The sequence below is a fragment of the Pinus tabuliformis genome, chromosome 6 (genome assembly GCF_031772625.1).
Source record: "Pinus tabuliformis cultivar Carrire ecotype Pingquan chromosome 6, CPIR1, whole genome shotgun sequence".
Lineage (NCBI taxonomy): Eukaryota > Viridiplantae > Streptophyta > Pinopsida > Pinales > Pinaceae > Pinus > Pinus tabuliformis.
The window spans coordinates 693,964,674-693,978,786 of NC_142292.1; positions in this window are offsets into that span (position 1 = coordinate 693,964,674).

Here is a 14,113-nt window from a genome sequence, read left to right on the forward strand (position 1 = left end):
GATTTCCCATTTATATTTCTATGGACCAATGCATACAAAACATAGTTACCAATTTAATAATAACCTTAACCTAAAAACAAGAGCTCTAGCCCCCAAAACCCATATTTTTGCCCAAAAAAAAACATGAAAAAACACCCTGCAAAAGAAAAGTGTTGATGCTACATCAATGTTATTTTTTTTAAATTCCAAGTTGTTTCTTTATAAATGCTGTTAAAATCATTTTTTTAATAAACATGAAGAAACACCGTGGAAACAAAAAAGTATCGATGCTGCATCAACAATTTTTTTCATTGTAATTTTTTTTTTAACAATAGCATTAAAAGCTAAAATTGTTGTTCAATAAACATGAAAAGCCACCCCAAAATCTAAACGTGTTGATGCTACTATAACATTTTTTAGTTTTGTTTTTAAAATTCCAACATTTCTTTAGTAATGCCATTAAAAATAAAATATAAGGAATTTGAAAAACCTTAAAATTCCAATATTTTTCAACGGTATGGTTAAACGTGTTGATGCTACTATAACATTTTTATTTTTGTTTTTAAAATTCCAACATTTCTTTAGTGATGCCAGGAATTTGAAAAACCTTAAAATTTCAATAGTTTTCAACGGTATGGTTAAAGATAAAATAGTGTGACTCCAAAAAAATCTAAAAATTTGAATAATTTTAAACCATGGATTTAAAGATAAATATCATGACTCCAAAAAAACATTAAAATTTCAACATTTTTCACCCATAGAATCAAAATAAAATATTATGAGTATAAAAAACCTTAAATTTTCAACATATTTTAAGACCAAATATTATTACTAAAAGAAAGATTAAAAATGAATGTCTAAAACAAAGTGTCATTATATCAAAAGTAATTTTTCTTTTAAATGCTAAAAGTATAATTCTTGTAAATTCATATTGTAAGACAACTTCACATAGATTGCAACAAAAACTTAAAAATCTATCAGAAAATTGACACATAGTGGTGACACGTTGCTACTCAATCATTGCCACAAACCCTACAATGAAAAAGGTAAAAAAGTATTAATAGATAAATAAATAAAAATTAAAAACATAATTTAAAAAATTAAAACTAAAAAATAAACAATAAAAAATAAAATACAGTAAAAATCAAAATAAAAATAAAAGTAAAAGATTAAAAAAAAATAAAAATTAAGAGTGAAAAAAAAAAATTTAAAAGAAAGAAAGAAAAAAAAATTAAACATGAAAAAATACAAAAGGAAAACAAAAAAACCTTTGAAAATAACAAAAAATAATGTACAAGCAAAAAAATTCAAACATATATATATATATATATATTTTTAATTAGAAGAATTAAGAAAACTAGAAACAAATTTTAAAAAAATGAAAACAAAAACAAAATATCTTTAAGAAATAATAAATAAACAAATATATTTAATTATAAAAAATAAAAATAAAACATAATAAAAAATGATAAACTCAAATTAAACAAGAGCTAGATATATATCTTGCCTTAAATATAACTTAATTAAATTAAAAAATATATAAATATAAAGATTTCATCACAAAAAATTAAGAAATATGATTAACTAATATTGTTTATATTAATATATATACACTTGTGGTGTGTGTGTATATATATATATATATATATATATAGTCATCTTAAATTGAAAATATGGAGAAAAACTAAAAGTTATGAGAATGGAAATAAAGAAAAAGGAAAAACAAAAAAAATAGAAAGTTAAATAAAAATGAAATAAAACTTAAAACAAAAATCTAGTAACTTATAGAAAATGCATAATGTGAACTCCACCAATCACCTTACAAATAAATAAATTTAAATAATAATAATAAATAAATTCCCAATGTTAAACTATGGAAAAGTGACAAAGCTCAAAAATTGGGGGTTATTAACACCCTCGCTACTCATGCCCTTAGGATTTCAGATAATAAGAGCTTTGATAAGGAGAAATCCCATCTCCTTAATGTCTTTGTGGAAAATGGCTATAGTAGGCGCTTAGGTCAGAAGGCTTTCCTTAAAGCCTTGTTGTGCTCTACAACAACCGCCCATTTCATATCATCTTTACTTATAAATATTAACGTATGAAATGGGTCCCTTCAAAATTTAATTGGTATCAATTCTTTTATTGTTCAAAAGAGGACCGATAATCAGATGAATTCATTTCATAAAACCCCTTTTTGAAAAAACCCTTTGAAGAAAAAAGGCAAATCTTTGTCATTGTGATAAAGCGATCGCAAGATCGCATATCGCAATGACTTAAGAAATGTAAATAAGTGGCACATTGATTACCCCCCGATGTGATATCGCAATCGGCGATCGGCAACACTTCATACACATCTTAAAAACACACATAACATAAGCTCCGACGCGACGCGATATCGGCGATCGGCTATCGGCGATACTCCATATGCGGTCAAGGTAGATTAAGTCATTTACTACGATCCGATGCCATTGCGCAATCGGCAGTCGGCAACATCCCGTGCACATTAATAAGGCGCCCAGGTCTTATCCCGATGCGATGCGATATCGGCAATCGGGAAATCGGCAATTCACTCTAAATGCACCTTGTCATATTTCTTCGCGCTAATCCGATGCGACGTCGCAATCGGCGTTCAGGAGGATCCTATGCTTATGATTATATAATGCCCATTCTCCTAAAGCGGTGCGATATCGCTATCGGCGATCGGAATTTCAAAAGGTATAGCTTGAAGATCTAAAGTATTATTCATATCCGATCAATAAAGCGCGGATTTCGAAAAAGCCGTTAAATGGAGGGATAAGGTGATGTATTCATATTTAAAGTTTTGCCCCTTCGATTAACGATCACCTGCGCTCAACCGCCAAAATATCCATTGCACGCTTAAGGGAGTCATTCAACCGGATAATGGTGTAATAAGCATTTAAGGAGTAGCAGGCCTTAAACGGCCATTTAATATATCTATAATATCTGCTCATTGATTGGATCCGCAGCCATTTTTTAGAATTAATCTCTCAGCACGCTTCAATTGATATATCTTTCCCACCATGAGTCCTCATTATTATATTTCTATGTTACGGTTTTTCTTGCCTTTGTGCAGAATTCATCCTCCAAACAGAAGCCTGAGTATGATGGGAAAAATTTCTAAGAAGACCGCGGGTTCCGCTGCTACAACAGTTGCAGGACAAACTGCCACAGATAAAAAGAAGGGCTTAATATCAGACACTACATGCACGGGTCTTACCAGAGCAACATGGCAAGGCACGTATAATTTGATTGAAGCCGAACAACCAGAAAAGGCAGTGACAGAAGCTACTGTGGATCCTACTCGCAAGTCTGAGTCAACTCTCAAAGACTTAGCCGACTCTTTCCTTCACAGGATAGCAGCCAGAGAACAGATTCTTCCCTATACAGACGTCGTGCGATGGGCAATTGAGGAAATTCCAATCCTCGATGAACTTTTTGCACCAGAGATGGGAGGATTTTTGGGTCGTTCAAGCCAGAGCATCTAAGGCAAATGTATCATTTGCCTGAGCCAGAGAAAGTCTATAACAAGACGTTCCTGGAGAAATTTGCAGCTGATAATGAAGTGGAATCTGAACCCATCCGGGATTGGAGGCAGAATCCAGCCAAACACAAGCACGAGTCTTCTGGTAAGTACTCAATCGATTCTTTGGCTTCTCCCTATTGTTATGCGGGGATAATGATGTGTAGGCTATGGGGATTACATGACTCCGCTAACTTTACCATAGAGATGGTTCCTCTAATGGAAGCAGCAGTAAACAACATAATTATGGATTGGGCTACTATTCTCTCTGATAAGTTAGCCGTAGATGTTCGTGATTTTAGAAAAGGTTCTGTTGTTACTGAAAGGAAAATTCCCCCGTTTTATTACAGTGCATATATTTTAGATACGTTATGTTTCAATTCTGAGTTTCCCGTCCTCGATTGGAGGTGGACTGCCCAAGACCCCTCACCCATTCATATATACCACTAGAAATTGTGGAAATCCTCTTACAAGGACCATTTGTATCAAATCTACAATGGCTTTATGGTTCCCATTCATTATTCTATTTTTGATAAGCCCATTCCCAGAATCTCCTACCTAGCTTCCTTCGATTTACCGGCGGTAGCAAGTTGGTTTGGAGAAGAGAGATTTACCTACATTAGGGTTTTTGGCAGCCAAGCCAATCCACATGTTCTCCCTTTGTATATTCCAGATAAACTGCTAGCAAGAGAAGTCTCCTATCAAATTATGGCAGAGAGTACTACACAGACTCTCAAGAAAGAAAAGAAGAGGGGATGGCCCTCTTTTCCGTTGAGAATTGGTGTCTATACTCTGCATGATCTCAAACACGCAGAAAAGGAAGCCACAAAGATTCAGTCCTTAACCCTGGCCACTATCCCGAATAGGCTATATGATCCAACCAAACACGCCTATGCTACATTAGAACAGGCCAAATTAACAAAATTTGACCATCAAGAAGATTGGTTTGACGACCTATTTGTTTCAAACGAAACAATAGGTCAAGCTAGAGAACTTGCTCGATTGAAATATAATGATGAAGGGGTAACCGAGTTCAATAAACTTAGGGAGCAGAGGTTGCAAACTCTGCCTCTAGATTTACTGGCAACAACCCCAGCGACGTCTTCAAGCGAGCCTGGTCGGCAACAGTCAAGCCAGCCTCCTGTTATAACAAAAGATCAGAAGAAGCAACAGGAGGAAAACCAAAACAAGCTACAGGCAGAAAGGCAGAGAAAAGAACAAGTGGAAAGGCAAAGGAAAGAACAAGCAGAAAAACAACAGAGAGCACAAATGGAGCGAGAAGAAAAAAAGAAGAAAGAGGTAGAGGAACAGCAAAAGAGGGAACAAGAGGAGAAACAGGAAAAAGAACTGGCAGATAGGCAGAAAAGGGAACAAGAAGAAAAACAGAAAAGAGAGCAAGAAGAGCAGCAGAGAAAAGAGCGGAGCGACTCCCAAGCCGAGAAGCAGAAACAAACCACCGATGTCAATGTGGACACTACCATAGACCCCAAACTATTTCAAGAATGGCAGCAATTTCATTCCATCATCAGTGGATTGGAATGTTCAAAAGATGGGGACACTTCCAAGACAAATGATACGCAGGACATCACTTCTCCTCAGGTTCTAAGCGGAACCAGCGGCCCACCCATTTCCCAGGATGTTGAGGTAATTCCTAAAGACCCTTCCGATCAAATTGTTCTCCAAGTGGAAGATATTCCTCCCTTGGATGTTTTCTACAGCCCAAGGCATAGAGCAGTTGTGAAGCGATCAAGGAAAAGACGAAGGATTGATCAACCTTCTGTTTTTCCAGAGCAAACAGTCACGGGTAAAGTAGTATGGAAGGAGGAATTGGACCCCTCTAATGACCTAACAAAGCTGTCACAGTATGCAGGTGCCTATTCTGCAGCAACTATCGACAAGGCATCGGAGGTAAGTCTTCTGCTGAAGACTAAGGACCAAGATATTTTTGCATTACAGGCAGAGGTGACAGAGGCAAAACAGAGGGCAGCGCAAGCAGAGGAGCAGTTCCTGGTACAACAACAAATGAATGATCAATTAACCCAGCAATTGCAGGAAGAAAGGCAGAGGATCGACCAAAGCGCGATCCAGAAACAAAAGGAGTTATCGGAGGCATTGGCACAGTTGAGGACAGCAAATGAGCTGATGATAAAAACGAAGGATGAGCAAATAGCTCAATTATCGTCACGGCTCGAAGTCATAAAAGGCACCCAAAAGGTGGAGGATTTCAGAGCAGAGGCATCGCAAATAAACAGTGCTTTAATATCACAGATTAGACTCCTGTGTAATCAACTCACTGAGGCAGAACCATTGTGCGAGCTAACTACATCCATTAATCAGCAGGTAGATAAGGCCAGGAATGAGTTGGACCAGGCCGATGAGCTCATAAGTGGATATCTTGACTGGCAAGATTCTGATGTGGGAAAAGCAGCGAAGTTGCCTAGAATCCAAGAAACATATAAGGACATACTCTTTACAGAATGGCACACTCAAGTGATGAAAGTAGAAAGGGCGGCTTCAAGATGTAAATTAACTACAAGCAATATGATTGATCTAGTCAACAACACCCTCTACCTGGCAAACATGATCTCCCAGTGTACACCTGGAAGAATAACAACAGCAAATGTGATTGAGCAAACAAGTTATCCTGACTTAGAGGAGAAGGGGAAATTAATCACTGGGGTTAACACTTTGACTTTCGATGCATATTGGCTCTTTCTGATCAAGCCACACACACAAAGGTCTACCCTCAAGTGTTTAACTGATGCACTCGGGTGTATAATTCCCGATATTCAAGATGCCACATACGCTGCTCAGCTCAGTTCGCGCCTCAACAAACCGCCTGAAGTAGAGCCAATGCTAGCGATAAGTCAGCTCAGGTTTAAAGGCAAAGAGCCTACCTGATGAATCATTGCGGCCGATTGCCAGATCGCTCCAAGAAATAGGATCAATATTTATTGATACCAATTATGTAGGATTTCTGTTTATTAGATATTTAGATTAGCTTAGTATTTATAGACCCTTTCATTGTTTTGGAAAGGGTCGTAAAATTTTGTAATAGACTTAAAGACTGAAGTTTGCACTACTGTGCTTCAGCCTATATTCTTTTATGAAACTCGATCAATCGTTCTTAATTTGACAAGGAAGTTTCTTTATGCAATTGCGCACTACTGTCTTTTGTTGGGGATTTTTTCTGAGTCGAAGGAAGAACTGCGACATAGCGATTGATATATGGGAGTGTTAAGCAGCTTATATGGTACTTTTATCTGTATCTGTATTCATTCCTTTTATATGAATTGTTGTGTAATTATTCTTGCTATTGTTGAATACATGTATGTGCTGTAACAGCAAATCTCTATCTCATTCCACTATTGGATGTTTTTGCGATATGCCTTTTCCTTTAATCATGCATGTAACAACGATATAAATGATAAAGTGTGGTAATTTCTCTGTTATCGCTTTGCATAACTATTTATGCACAGCAGTCTTAAATGATTTAATATCTATGTTTTAGAGATGGAGTCATCTATATGCCTGTCTTAAAGCACAGACCATCAAACGCTACGCTTTAGAAAATCGATAAGTTCCCGGGATAGATCATAGTTATTATATTTTGCTGATAGTTTTAGTTATTCGCTTATCGCCAGCATATTCTATAAGTCATTCATCCATCCCGTTTTATCTTTAATTTTTGGGAAACTGGTCCCATTATCCCCAGTCGGAGCCACTATTCCAAACGGAAAAGGAGATGTATTAAGGTCCGGACCGGGTGGTTTCCCCTATGTTGTTGCAGCGATTTTCGAGGCCTCAACATAATTGGCGCTAGAAGGAGGGCTTCAACTGTGAATGGCACATAAGTCCAAACCTATAAGCCATTCTAAGAGTAATTCTCCCTCCGTATCCCCTCGATCTTCCCATTTGCATACTGGTTCGCCGGTATCCAAACAAGGAGAAGGGGAATCAACTACCACTGCTCAAACCCATCATACCCCAGAACAATTAAGTCTTGAATCACCTGAATTCCAGTCTCTAATCCATAAACTTCAGAGCTTCTCGATTTCACCACAGAGATCTGAGGTATCACAAAGCAGTGCGACTTCGCAGTTCAATCTAACTCACCCTCTCACCAGACTTCAGAGCGAAAAACTCGGTATTGAACCCACTGAGTTCCCTTTACCCAAAAGGAAAAAGGCGAAGAAAATTACTGAAGGATCTGATAGTGAAGAGCTTTCATCCACGTCCTCCATTGCATCTTCATCACTGCAAAGTCAACCATCCACTCCCCCATTACAAATTGTCGTTCACCAGGGATTAGAAGCCTCAACATCCCAACCTGTTCACTCCTCATCATTAATTCCTCCCCATACATCTGGAATTCCAACAGTAGTATCAACCACTGTTGCTATTATAATGGCAGATCCATGGACTAGGCCAGGTGCAGTCAACATGCCTGCACCATTGCATCCTCTACCAGATGCTCCTGAAAAATGGCTACCTAAATTTAACCCAGATGATGGGAACCAAGCTGAAGAACACATTAATAATTTTATGTTAGCAGTTAACTTGAAAGGAGTGACAGAACAAGATGTTGTTGTAAGACTCTTCCCTTACACCTTGCAAGGATCAGCAGGATCCTGGTATTTTTCCTTACCCTCTGGTTCAATTACCAGTTGGAACACTTGCCAAGAGCAGTTTCTTACCAAATATGGAGATGATAGGTCCTTAGCTACTTTAATAAATGACCTCTCCAATCTGAGAATAGAGCATAGGGAACCAATAAAAGAATTTAACGCCAGATTTAATAAACTCCTGAATAAAATCCCTACAGCTTCCAAACCAAGTGAACAAATTCGAAGCGAATGGTATATTACTGCCCTACCTGCCAACATAGCCATTTTTGTGGACAGGGCTGGGAAACCTACCTTAGCTGAAAACATGAGAGAAGCACTTGCTGTGGAAAAGCGCATCAATGCTCTAGAGAAGAAAGCTGCTTTGGAAGATAGAAAAGCCAAAAAAGTCTCATTTAAAGAGGATTCCAAGAAGAAAACCCCAAAGGACCCGTACGACATGGAGGGTTTACAAAAAGTCCTGAAAACATTGTCTAACGAAATGGTTGAAATAAAGAAGCAGGTGGCCAAAACCTCAAACAAAAGACCATTTAGGACTTTTAAGAAAACTGAAACAAAGCCACCTAATGTTATATCTAATGCAGATTCAGAGCAAGAAGAAGAGGAAGAGGAAAGAAGCTCACAAACTGATGATGAAGAAGAAGTAGCCGAATGCCACGGAATGTGGGATTTTATACTCCCTAACTCTGATACCGAGAATGAAGAAGAAGCCTTTCCGGTTACTACAAGAAGTAAAAGTACTTCTGAACCTGCCCAGGCAACTTCAAAGAAAAGGAGTGCAGGTGCTAACACAACAAAGGAAAAAGTTCCCCCAAGGAAGTCGCCTGTAGTAATTCCGCAAAACCAGCCTTCAACTTCAAATTCTCCTTCAACATCCAAAACATTAGTGGTATCCGATTCAATGGAATATAACATTATTGATGACATGAAGAAAACTAAGGCAAACATAACTATGTTTGAGCTTAGTAAATTAAAACATCAGCAAAAATTACTTCTCAAAGAATTGAATGTTGTTCCCTCTACACCTCTTCCCAGTGCAAAAGCTGCTAATGATTCAGGCCAACCTCCTCCAGGTATGGTTGAAGCTACCGATTCAGTTCTAATTGGAGATAGATCGAATTCTCATACTCCACCCTTCCTGCTGACCTATGAGATTTATAACAGAAACCTGCACAACTGTTTAATTGATTCAGGGGCATCATCTAACATAATGCCAGCTTCAGTTTGCTCTAAACTGAACATTGAACCCCAGAAATCCGCAATTCATATTGTACAGTTGGACAGGACCAAAGTACAGGTTGTCGGAGAAATTAATTCCGTAACTATCAGGTTGTCTGCCGATCCCAGAATTGTACAGAGGATTGACATCTTAATAGCTGACATACCTGAATTCTACGGTTTAATTTTGAGCAGGGATTGGTCCGAAAAACTGCATGGGTATATTTCCACAGATTGGTCACATATGTGGCTTCCCTACAAGGGAAAGCCAAATCAAATAAGGATTGATCGAGAGAAGCACATGACCCACACAGTTACTGAATTTGAGCAAGAAAACCAACCTGTAGCGTTCAACAACAACATTTTGGGTAATTATTCGTCAGAGTCATTCTTTGGCAACTTTGTTGCCCAACCATCTCCTTTTTCAGTTAATCATTTTACATCTCAGATTGAAAATTTTTCACAAACTGATAAGTCTAGATGTTTTAATGATGCTGAGGAAAATGTAAATATTTTTGTTAATACTCCGTTATTTTGGTCTTTATATTTTGATGGCTCTAAGTCCAGCAAAGGCTCAGGAGCAGGTTGCATTTTGGTTAGTCCACAAGGAGAAAAGACAATGTTGTCTTGCAGGTTAGAATTTGACTGCACTAACAATACAGCCGAATATGAAGCTTTAGTCCAGGGATTATATAAAGCAATCGGCCTTAAAGTGCAATATCTAAAAGTATTCGGCGATTCGGAAATTATTGTTAAACAGGTGAGGAATGCAATTCATTGTCTTTCAAATCACCTCAAGCATTATCAATCGCTAGTACAGGATCTTACCTCACACTTTTCAGCATTTAACATTTCCTCCATTCCTAGGTCGCAAAACTCGGCAGCCGACCTACTAGCCAATGTAGCTTCCAAGCTTCTACCTTCTGAAGACTACAGCCTTGATAGATTTTCCGTAGAATTACTTTTTAGGCCTTCAATTCCCGACAATGTCACAAATTGGAGAGTATTTAACCATGATGAAGATATTTTGCAATTTCTAACTTCTGAAAAGTCCTATGACAATCAAATCATTGAGGAAAATGACCATGATCTACAGATGAAAGAAACACCTCAGGAAAATTCAATTCCTAAACCAGTGGTAAAGCTCGAAGATCTTTATGATATCAAAGACAGGTTTAAACCTGTAATTAATGCAAAGCTTCAAAGTTCTACCCTTAGGTTTGAATCGATAAATCTAGGTACTGACCATGCCCCTCAAAACATCAATTTAGGATTAGGACTTTCCTTGGAAGAGAAGGAGGCATTCATCAAACTATTAAGAAAAAACAAACAGGTCTTTTCTTGGAAGTATGATGATTTGAAGACATACGATACATCTATTATCCAGCATACCATTCCTATGCTTCCTGATCAGAAACCAATTCAGCAGAAGTTAAGAAAAATACATCCAAATTTAGAGAGCCAGATAAAGTCAGAACTTAACAAGCTCTTGAAAGCCAAGATTATTTTCCCTGTCCGACACTCAAACTGGGTCTCTAATATGGTGCCAGTCAGAAAGAAAAATGGCGACATTCGAATTTGTATTGATTTCAGGAACCTGAACAAAGCGAGCTTGAAAGATAACTTCCCATTACCTACTATGGAGCAAATACTCCAATCAGTAGCAGGCTCTGAATTGATGTCCTTTCTTGATGGATTCTCAGGATATAACCAAGTTCTGGTTCATCCTGATGACCAACTTAAAACCACATTCAGAACAAAATGGGGAACATATGCATATCAGAAAATGCCTTTCGGACTTATAAATGCAGGAGCGACATTCCAGAGAGCTATGGATATAGCCTTTAAAGGGTTGATTAATCGAACAGTAGTCGTCTATCTAGACGATATTACTGTATATTCTAAGAAGAGGTATAATCATTTGCATGACTTAAATCAAATCTTTCAGCGATGCAAAAGATATGGTATTTCTCTAAACCCGAAAAAGTCTTTCTTTGCTCTTGATCAAGAAAAACTCTTAGGCTTTATTGTGTCCAAAGATGGCATTTATATCGATCCTGATCGGATCAAGGAAATTTCTGAAATCCCTTTCCCACACAATAAAAAGTCGATGCAGTCATTTTTAGGCCAGATTAATTTTGTTAAACGATTTGTTCCAGATTTTTCTCAAATTATATTACCACTTCAGACAATGATTAAGAAGAATTCAGTCTTCAAGTGGGGATCAGAAGAAAAGCAAGCTTTTGATGTAATCAAGCAATCAATAATCAATGCCCCAGCCTTGAATACTCCAAATTTTTCTAATCATTTTACATTGTATACCATTGCATCCGATGTGTCTTATGCTGCAGTTCTCACGCAGCCAAATGCTCACAATTTGGAAGCACCCATATCATTCTTCAGCTCAAATCTTCAGGGTGCCGAATTAAATTACTCCGATGTAGAAAAACAAGCCTTTGCTGTATTTAAAGCGGTCAAACATTATAGACCCTTCCTTTTAAAAACCCATACAAAAGTAATAGTTCCTTTCCCGGCAGTTAGGCAACTATTAATCCAAAAAGAGCTGGGTGAAAAAAGGGCAAATTGGGTCACAGCGCTTCAAGAGTATGACTTAGAAATTAGGCCAGCAAAGATTGTTAGGGGCCAAGGTTTTTGCAGGATATTGGCAGGAGCATCCAACATTCCAGAGTCAAGCGATACAGATCAAACTCAAGAAATTAATCAGATAAGTGTTACTGATTCTGGATCTCAATATGCAGATTTAATCTTTTATTTAAAGAATGGTTATGCACCTCCGAATTTGTCTTACAAAAACAAAAGGGCCATTAGATTAAAAGCAAAGAATTTTACAATCATTGATGACGTACTCTTTAGGCAGAATTATGATTCTATCTTGTTAAGATGCCTTGAGAAACCTGAAGCCCAAAAGGTTTTGCAGGAGTTACATGACGGACCAGCAGGAGGACATTTCGGAGCTGACACAACAGCTCACAAAATTATTCATGCTGGTTACTATTGGCCTACTTTGTTTAAAGATGCTCACGAGTACGTAAGGAAATGTCTAAATTGTCAAACTGCTAGCGGAAGACAACGTAAATCAGCCTTCCCTCTGCAACCAATCAACATTGAGCAGCCATTTGAGCAATGGGGATTGGATATCATTGGGGAGATTACTCCAGCATCTTCCAAACAGCATAAGTATATCCTTACTGCTACCGATTACTTTACAAAGTGGGTTGAGGCAATCCCTTTAAAGACAGCAAATTCTGAAGCAATCATTGAATTCATAGACCAATTCATTATTACCAGGTTTGGTGTCCCAAACGCTCTTGTTTTTGATAATGCATCTTACTTTTCAGGCAATGCTATGTTTGATTTCGCTATTAAAAGAGGATTTAAGTTGAAATATTCTGCTAATTACTATCCCCAAGGAAATGGTTTAGCAGAATCTACTAATAAGAATCTGATTAAAATCATTAAGCGAACTATCGAACAAAATCAGAGAAATTGGCACAAATCCTTAGTGTTTGCAATATGGGCTGATAGGATAACACAGAAAGCTTCTATTGGAACTTCTCCATTTAATCTTGTCTATGGAAAAGAAGCAATCTTACCCACAAATCTTGTTTTTCCTTCTTTGCCCTAGTGCAGTTTATTGAGGAAACTCCTTCCTCTTCTATTCAGTTTAGACATGACCAGATTCTAAAATTAGAGGAGGAAAGAGAAAAAGCCAAGGTTATCCATGCCAAACATCAGCAAGTCATCAAAGCAGCTTTTGATTCAGTCTCATCCGGTTCAAAACAATTCCAAGTCGGTGATTTAGTTCTGAAATGGGACAAAGCCCATGAAGACAAGGGTAAACACTCCAAGTTCCAGAAACTGTGGCTTGGACCATTTCAAATCTGTGAGAAGATAGGCCATTCAACCTTTATATTGCAAGATTTATCAGGTTTGAGAGATTCTCTCCCTGTTAATGGCCTTGTCTTGAAGAAATTCTTTAACTGAGGAGGTAACCCCTTCTCCTTTCATTTCAGTAGGATTTTATAGTTTGTAGGATTTTAGGAAATAAGGTTGTGAGATGTCTCCCATTGACCTTTTGCTGTGTTTGAAAAGTTGTCCCACAGAACGAGTATGAACATTTTCTTTTAAAATGATAGAACTTTTAACCAAAAAGGATAATTTCTAGGAAATTAGATATCTTTGTATTCTGAAATCACAATTCAAATTTTGTCAACTCCTCTCAAAGCATAGAAATATTGTAAATCATTTTCTGTTTTTAAATTGGTCTCTAAAGGTTATCCATACTAAGATAGAAATCAATCCAATTTCAGCATCTTCAACTCTTACCCTGTCATCCATTTACTCTTAAGGAGAAATTTGTTCATCCCATTCATTAAAGTTTATGATTACTCAGAGTGTAATTCTAAAATATAAGAGATTAAAGATAAGAGGTCTTATTACAAGCCTGCTTACCATGTTCATAGAGAAATAGTTTATCTGACATTACCAATACTGCAAACCAAAACAGGGTAATGGCTTGAAATTACAAGACAAGGGGTCTCATCACGAGCCAGCTTGTTCAGTTAGACTACTATCAGTGAGTGGCATTGTCAACAGCTGGCCACCAAACCAGGACAATGGCTTTTTATCTTACCTATGACAAAGAAGAAAAAAGGAAATGAAATACAAAATATGAAAAAATATTTTGAATTCATTCTGTTAATCACACTCTTAATTGGATGGGACA